Source organism: Arachis ipaensis, chromosome B4 (assembly GCF_059453495.1).
Source record: "Arachis ipaensis isolate K30076 ecotype BB chromosome B4, ASM5945349v1, whole genome shotgun sequence".
NCBI lineage: Eukaryota > Viridiplantae > Streptophyta > Magnoliopsida > Fabales > Fabaceae > Arachis > Arachis ipaensis.
Window position 1 is genome coordinate 110,092,660 of NC_142439.1, and position 9,327 is coordinate 110,101,986.

Consider the following 9,327-nt stretch of genomic DNA (forward strand, 5'->3'; position numbering starts at 1 on the left):
TAATTTTCTTTTTGTTTTATTTTCAAAAATTTTTCAAAAACCTTTCAAAAATTTCTCATCTGTTTTCAAAAAAAATAAATAAATAAATCTTTTCAAAAATATATTTTTCTTCAGAATTTTTAAGAATGAATTCTAGAGTTTCATGAAGCATGTTGAAGCCTGGCTAGCTGTAAAGCCATGTCTAATTCTTTTGGATAGGGGCTTCCAACCATCAGCATAGAGGCAAGTTAATTGGAATGTCAGCCGCGGCATGTCTGAGTTACATACTAAAGCTTGGCTGGCTATTAAGCCATGCCTAACCCTCGGATTGGAGCTTTAGACTAAGAATACAGGATTCCTGGAATTCATATTAAAAATTTTTTTTTTTTGAAATCCTTATTTTCTTTTTTCTATATGTTTTTTCGAAAAAAAAATATACAAAAATCCAAAAAAATAAAAAAAATCATAAAAATAAAAAATATTTCATGTTTCTCGTTTGAGTCTTGAGTCAAGTTGAAAGTTTGGTGTCAATTGCATATTCATCTTGCATTTTTCAAAAAATTCATGCATTCATAGTGTTCTTCATGATCTTCAAGTTGTTTTTGGTAAGTCTTCTTGTTTGATCTTGATGTTTTCATGTTTTGTGTCTTTTCTTGTTTTTCATATGCATTCTTGCATTCATAGTGTCTATACATGAAAAATTTTTAAGTTTAGTGTCTTGCATGTTTTCTTTGCATTAAAAATTTTTCAAAAATAAGTTCTTGATGTTCATCTTGACATTCAAAGTGTTCTTGGTGTTCATCTTGACATTCATAGCATTCTTGCATGCATTCATTGTTTTTATCCAAAATTTTCATGCATTGAGTCTTTTTCATGTTTTTCCCTCTCATCATTAAAAATTCAAAAATAAAAAAAAAATATCTTTCCCTTTTTCACTCATAAATTTCGAAAATTTGAGTTGACTTTTTCAAAACTTTTTAAAATCTAGTTGTTTTTATGAGTCAAATCAAATTTTCAATTTAAAAATCTTATCTTTTTCAAAATCTTTTTCAAAAAACAAATCTTTTTCATTTTTCTTATTTATTTTCGAAAATTTTAAAAATATTTTTCAAAAATCTTTTTCTTATCTTTATCTCCTAATTTTCGAAAATAACATCATCAATTAATGTTTTGATTCAAAAATTTCAAGTTTGTTACTTGCTTGTTAAGAAAGATTCAAACTTTGAGTTCTAGAATCATATCTTGTGATTTCTTGTGAATCAAGTCATTAATTGTAATTTTAAAAATCAAATCTTTTTCAAAACTAATTTCAATCATATCTTTTCAAAAATATCTCTTTATCTTATCTTTTTCAAAATTTGATTTTAAAATATCCTTTCTAACTTCTTATCTTCTTATCTTTTCAAAATTGATTTTCAAATTTGTTTCAACTAACTAACTAACTTTTTGTTTGTTTCTTATCTTTTTCAAAACTACCTAACTAACTCTCTCTCTAATTTTCGAAAATATCTTCCCTCTTTTTCAAAATTTCCTTTTAATTAACTAATTATTTTAATTTTTTATTTTAATTTTCGAAAAATTACTAACCTTTTTCAAAAACTATTTTCGAAAATCACTAACTCTTTTTCAAAAATAATTTTCGAAAATTCTCCTTCTCTCTCATCTCCTTCTATTTATTTATTCATCTACTAACACCTCTCTTCATCCCACATCTCTGCTCTCCTTACCCTTGTGTTTCTTTCTTTACATTACATTCTTTTCTTCTTCTACTCACACAGGGGAACCTCTATACCTATGGTAAAAAGGATTCCTATTATTATTTTTCTGTTCCCTTCTCCTTCATATGAGCAGGAGCAAGGACAAGAATATTCTTGTTGAAGCAGATCCAGAACCTGAAAGGACTCTGAAGAGGAAACTAAGAGAAGCTAAATTACAACAATCCAGTAAGCACCTTTCAGAAATTTTCGAACAAGAAGAGGAGATGGCAGCGGAAAATAATAATAATGCAAGGAGGATGCTTGGTGACTTTACTGCACCTAATTCCAATTTACATGGAAGAAGCATCTCCATTCCTGCCATTGGAGCAAATAATTTTGAGCTTAAACCTCAATTAGTTTCTCTGATGCAGCAGAACTGCAAGTTTCATGGACTTCCATCTGAAGATCCTTTTCAGTTCTTAACTGAATTCTTGCAGATATGTGATACTGTTAAGACTAATGGAGTAGATCCTGAAGTCTACAGGCTCATGCTTTTCCCTTTTGCTGTAAGAGACAGAGCTAGAGTATGGTTGGACTCTCAACCTAAGGATAGCCTGAACTCTTGGGATAAGCTGGTCAAGGCTTTCTTAGCCAAGTTCTTTCCTCCTCAAAAGCTGAGTAAGCTTAGAGTGGATGTTTAGACCTTCAGACAGAAAGAAGGTGAATCCCTCTATGAAGCTTGGGAGAGATACAAAAGACTGACCAAAAAGTGTCCTTCTGACATGCTTTCAGAATGGACCATTCTGGATATATTCTATGATGGTCTGTCTGAATTAGCTAAGATGTCATTGGATACTTCTGCAGGTGGATCCATTCACCTAAAGAAAACGCCTACAGAAGCTCAAGAACTCATTGACATGGTTGCTAATAACCAGTTCATGTATACTTCTGAGAGGAATCCTGTGAGCAATGGGACGCCTCAGAAGAAGGGAGTTCTTGAAATTGATACTTTGAATGCCATATTGGATCAGAATAAAATATTGACTCAGCAAGTCAATATGATTTCTCAGAGTCTGAATGGAATGCAAGCTGCATCCGACAGTACTCAAGAGGCATCTTCTGAAGAAGAAGCTTATGATCCTGAAAACCCTGCAATAGCAGAGGTGAATTACATGGGTGAACCTTATGGAAACACCTATAACCCCTCATGGAGAAATCACCCAAATCTCTCATGGAAGGATCAACAAAAGCCTCAACAAGGCTTTAATAATGGTGGAAGAAATAGGTTTAACAATAGTAAACCTTTTCCATCATCCACTCAGCAACAGACAGAGAACTCTGAACAAAATACCTCTAATTTAGCAAACTTAGTCTCTGATCTATCTAAGGCCACTGTAAGTTTCATGAATGAAACAAGGTCCTCCATTAGAAATTTGGAGGCACAAGTGGGCCAGCTGAGTAAAAGGATCACTGAAATCCCTCCTAGTACTCTCCCAAGCAATATAGAAGAAAATCCAAAAGGAGAGTGCAAGGCCATTGACATAGTCAACACGGCCGAACCTGGAGAGGAAGGAGAGGACGTAAATCCCAGTGAGGAAGACCTCCTGGGACATCCAGTGATCAATAAGGTGTTTTCCTTTGAGGAACCAAAGGAATCTGAGACTCATCTAGAGACCATAGAGATTCCATTGAACCTCCTTATGCCCTTCATGAGCTCTGACGAGTATTCATTTTCTGAAGAGAATGAGGATGTTACTGAAGAGCAAGTTACCAAGTACCTTGGTGCAATCATGAAGCTAAATGCTAAATTATTTGGTATTGAGACTTGGGAAGATGAACCTCCCTTGTTCACCAATGAACTAAGTGATCTGGATCAACTGACATTGCCTCAGAAGAAACAGGATCCTGGAAAGTTCGTAATACCTTGTACCATAGGCAACATGATCTTTGAAAAGGCTCTATGTGACCTTGGTTCAGGGATAAACCTCATGCCCCTCTCTGTAATAGAGAAACTAGGAATATTTGGGGTGCAAGCTACTAAAATCTCATTAGAGGTGGCAGACAATTCAAGAAAATAGGCTTATGGACAAGTAGAGGACGTGTTAGTAAAGGTTGAAGGCCTTTACATCCCTGCTGATTTCATAATCCTTGATACTGGGAAGGATGAGGATGAATCCATCATCCTTGGAAGACCTTTCCTAGCCACAGCAAGAGCTGTGATTGATGTTGACAGAGGTGAATTAGTCCTTCAATTGAATGAGGACTCCCTTGTGTTTACAACTCAAGGTTACCCTTCTGTAAACATTGAAAAGAGGCACAGTAAGCTTCTCTCAAAACAGAGTCAACCAGAGCCCTCACAATCAAACTCTAAGTTTGGTGTTGGGAAGTCTCAACAATGCTCTGAACATCTGTGAGGCTCCATGAGAGCCCACTGTCAAGCTATTGACATTAAAGAAGCGCTTGTTGGGAGGCAATCCAATTTTTATTTATCTAATTTTATTTTTCTTGTTCTTTCAAGTTTTATCAGGTTCATGATCATGTGGAGTCACAAAATAAATATAAAAATTTAAAACGGAATCAAAAACAGCAGAAGAAAAATCACACCCTGGAGGAAGACCTTACTGGCGTTTAAACGCCAGTAAGAAGCATCTGGCTGGCGTTCAACGCCAGAACAGAGCATGGTTCTGGCGCTGAACGCCCAAAATGGGCAGCATCTGGGCGTTTGAACGCCAGAATTGCACCCTGGAGAAGAGCTGGCGCTGAACGCCCAGAACAAGCATGGTTCTGGCGTTCAACGCCAGAAATGGGCAACAAATGGGAGCACCAATCTGGCGCTGAACGCCCAGAGTTGTGTGCACGGGAATTTTGCATGCCTAATTTGGTGCAAGGTTGTAAATCCTTGAACACCTCAGGATCTGTGGACCCCACAGGATCACCTCAGGATCTGTGGACCCCACAGGATCCCCACCTACCTCCACTCACTTCTTCTCACCCCTCTTTCACACAATCCCATAAACACTCTTCCCCAAAACTCTTCACCAATCACCTCAATCTCTCTTCCCTATAACCACTTCACCACTCATATCCATCTACTCTTCCCCATAAACCTACCTCATAAACCCCACCTACCTTCAAAATTCAAAATCAATTTCCCACCCAAAACCCACCCTTATGCCCGAACCTTACCCCCCCTCCCTTCCCTATATAAAGCCCTCCATTTGTCTTCATTTTCACACAACACAACCCTCTCTTCCCCTTCTTGGCCGAATACACCCCTCCCCCCTCTCCTCCATATTTTCTTCTTCTTCTTCATCTATTCTTTCTTCTCTTGCTCGAGGGCGAGCAATATTCTAAGTTTGGTGTGGTAAAAACATAAGCTTTTTGTTTTTCCATTACCATTGATGGCACCCAAGACCGGAGAATCCTCTAGAAAAGGGAAAGGGAAGACAAAAGCTTCCACCTCCGAGTCATGGGAGATGGAAAGATTCATCTCCAAAGCTCATCAAGACCACTTCTATGATGTTGTGGCCAAGAAAAAGGTGATCCCCGAGGTCCCTTTCAAGCTCAAGAAGAATGAGTATCCGGAGATCCGACATGAAATCCAAAGAAGAGGTTGGGAAGTTCTAACAAACCCCATCCAACAAGTCGGCATCCTAATGGTTCAAGAGTTCTATGCCAATGCATGGATCACTAGGAACCATGATCAAAGTAAGAACCCAAACCCAAAGAATTATATTACAATGGTTCGGGGGAAATACTTAGATTTTAGTCCGGAAAATGTGAGGTTAGCGTTTAACTTGCCTATGATGCAAGGAGATGCACGCCCCTACACTAGAAGGGTCAACTTTAATCAAAGGTTGGACCAAGTCCTCATGGACCTATGTGTGGAAGGAGCTCAATGGAAGATTGACTCTAAAGGCAAGCCAATTCAATTAAGAAGACTGGACCTCAAGCCTGTGGCTAGAGGATGGTTGGAGTTCATCCAACGCTCCATCATCCCCACAAGCAACCGATCTGAAGTTATTGTGGATCGGGCCATCATGATTCATAGCATCATGATTGGAGAGGAAGTAGAAGTTCATGAAGTTATCTCCCTTGAATTCTACAAAATAGCCGAAAAGCCCTCTCCTGGGGCAAGGCTAGCTTTTCCTCATCTTATTTGCCATCTGTGTTACTCAGCTGGAGCTTTCATAGAAGGAGACATTCCCATTGAGGAAGAGAAGCCCATCACTAAGAAAAGGATGGAGCAAGCAAGAGGGCCCATTCATGGATCTCAAGAGACGCATGAAGCTCATCACCATGAGATCCCGGAGATGCCTCAAATGCATTTTCCTCCACAAAACTATTGGGAGCGAATCAACACCTCCCTAGGAGAATTAAGTTCCAACATGGGACAATTAAGGGTGGAACATCAAGAGCACTCCATCATCCTTCATGAAATAAGAGAAGATCAAAAAGCAATGAGGGAGGAGCAACAAAGACAAGGAAGAGACATAGAAGAGCTCAAGGACATCATTGGTTCCTCAAGAAGGAAACACCACCATCACTAAGGTGGACTCATTCCTTGTTCTTACATTCTCTGTTTTTCGTTTTCTCTATGTTAAGTGCTTATCCATGTTTGTGTCTTCATTACATGATCATTAGTATTTAGTAACTTTGTCTTAAAGTTATGAATGTCCTATGAATCCATCACCTCTCTTAAATGGAAACTGTTTTAATTCAAAAGAACAAGAAGTACATGAGTTTCGAATTTATCCTTGAACTTAGTTTAATTATATTGATGTGGTGACAATGCTTCTTGTTTTCTGAATGAATGCTTGAACAGTGCATATGTATTTTCAAGTTGTTGTTTAAGAATGTTAAATATGTTAGCTCTTGAAAGAATGATGATAAGGAGACAAGTTATTTGATAATCTGAAAAATCATAAAAATGATTCTTGAAGCAAGAAAAAGCAGCAAAGAACAAAGTTTGCAGAAAAAAATAGCGAAAAAATAGAAAGAAAAAAAAAAGAGAAAAAGCAAGCAGAAAAAGCCAAAAGCTCTTAAAACCAAGAGGCAAGAGCAAAAAGCCAATAACCCTTAAAACCAAAAGGCAAAGGTAAATAAAAAGAATCCCAAGGCTTTGAGCATCAGTGGATAGGAGGGCCTAAAGAAATAAAATCCTGGCCTAAGCGGCTAAACCAAGCTGTCCCTAACCATGTGCTTGTGGCGTGAAAGTGTCAAGTGAAAACTTGAGACTGAGCGGTTAAAGTCAAGGTCCAAAGCAAAAACAGAGTGTGCTTAAGAACCCTGGACACCTCTAATTAGGGACTTTAGCAAAGCTGAGTCACAATCTGAAAAGGTTCACCCAATTATGTGTCTGTGGCATTTATGTATCCGGTGGTAATACTGGAAAACAAAGTGCTTAGGGCCACGGCCAAGACTCATAAAATAGCTGTGTTCAAGAATCATCATACTGAACTAGGAGAATCAATAACACTATCTGAACTCTGAGTTCCTATAGATGCCAATGATTCTGAACTTCAATGGATAAAGTGAGATGCCAAAACTATTCAAGAGGCAAAAAGCTATAAGTCCCGCTCATTTAATTGGAGCTATGTTTCATTGATAGTTTGGAATTTATAGTATATTCTCTTCTTTTTATCCTATTTGATTTTCAGTTGCTTGGGGACAAGCAACAATTTAAGTTTGGTGTTGTGATGAGCAGATAATTTATACGCTTTTTGGCATTGTTTTTAGTATGTTTTTAGTAGAATCTAGTTACTTTTAGGGATGTTTTCATTAGTTTTTATGTTAAATTCACATTTCTGGACTTTACTATGAGTTTGTGTGTTTTTCTGTGATTTCAGGTATTTTCTGGCTGAAATTGAGGGACTTGAGCAAAAATCAGATTCAGAGGTTGAAGAAGGACTGCTGATGCTGTTGAATTCTGACCTCCCTGTACTCAAAGTGGATTTTCTGGAGCTACAGAACTCCAAATGGCGCGCTTCTAATTGCGTTGGAAAGTAGACATCCAGGGCTTTCCAGAAATATATAATCGTCCATACTTTGGCCGAGTTTAGATGACGTAAAAGGGCGTTGAACGCCAGTTCTACGCTGCTGTCTGGAGTTAAACGCCAGAAACACGTCACAAGCCAGAGTTGAACGCCAGAAATACGTTACAAACTGGCATTCAACTCCAAGATTGACCTCTATATGTGTAACATTCAAGCTCAGCCCAAGCACACACCAGGTGGGTCCCGGAAGTGGATTTATGCATCAATTACTTACTTCTGTAAACCCTAGTAACTAGTTTATTATAAATAGGACTTTTTACTATTGTATTAGACATCTTTGATCAGTTTTATGCTATCTTAGACTTTCATGGGGGCTGGCCATTCGGCCATGCCTGAACCATTATCACTTATGTATTTTCATACGGTAGAGTTTCTGCACTCCATAGATTAAGGTGTGGAGCTCTGCTGTTCCTCAAAGATTAATGCAAAGTACTACTGTTTTTCTATTCAATTCAACTTATTCTGCTTCTAAGATATTCATTCACACTTCAACCTGAATGTGATGAACGTGACAATCATCATCATTCCCTATGAACGCGTGCCTGACAACCACTTCCGTTCTACCTTAGATTGAATGAGTATCTCTTGGATCTCTTAATCAGAATCTTCGTGGTATAAGCTAGATTGATGGCGGCATTCATGAGAGTCCGAAAAGTCTAAACCTTGTCTGTGGTATTCCGAGTAGGACTCTGGGATTGAATGATTGTGACGAACTTCAAACTCGCGAGTGCTGGGCGTAGTGACAGACGCAAAAGGAGGGTGAATCCTATTCCAGTATGATCGAGAACCTCAGATGATTAGCCGTGCTGTGACAGAGCATTTGGACCATTTTCACAAGAGGATAGGATGCAGCCATTGACAAGGGTGATGCCTCCAGACGATTAGCCATGCAGTGACAGCGCATCGGACCATTTTTCAGAGAGGATTAAAAGTAGCCATTGACAACGGTGATGTCCTTACATAAAGCCAGCCATGGAAAGGAGTAAGACTGATTGGATGAAGACAGCAGGAAAGCAGAGGTTTAGAGGAACGAAAGCATCTCTATACACTTATCTGAAATTCTCACCAATGATATACATAAGTGTTTCTATCCTTATTTTCTATCTATTTATTATTTATGTTCGAAAACTCCATAACTATTTTATATCCGCCTGACTGAGTTTTACAAGGTGACCATAGCTTGCTTCATACCAACAATCTCCGTGGGATCGACCCTTACTCACGTAAGGTTTATTACTTGGACGACCCAGTGCACTTGCTGGTTAGTTGTATCGAAGTTGTGAATGAAAAACGATTTATTAAGACGTGCGTACAGAGTTTCTGGCGCCGTTGCCTGAGATCACAATTTCGTGCACCAAAAAATAAAAAATAGAAAAAGAACAATGTCTAAATTATGAATTCTCTAAATGATAAAATATTGTAAAAATTCACTATTACTATATATATACACACACACATTAATTATACACGGTAATAATTAGCCAATATTTTTAATAGAGATACTTGCTATAATTAGATGAAAATTATGCCATTATATTTTATTAACCTTTATAATTAATTCAATGAAAATACTTACTCAATATATATATATATAT

At 37.8% G+C, this 9,327-nt stretch overlaps 1 non-coding gene across 1 annotated transcript; it reads right to left on the reverse strand.

Moving 5' to 3' along the window:
- Positions 1–2,356: 2,356 nt before the first annotated feature.
- LOC148568750 (small nucleolar RNA R71) lies at positions 2,357–2,464 on the reverse strand. The gene has a single exon (XR_015882978.1). It is a non-coding gene; the product is annotated as a small nucleolar RNA R71 (small nucleolar RNA).
- Positions 2,465–9,327: the final 6,863 nt, after the last annotated feature.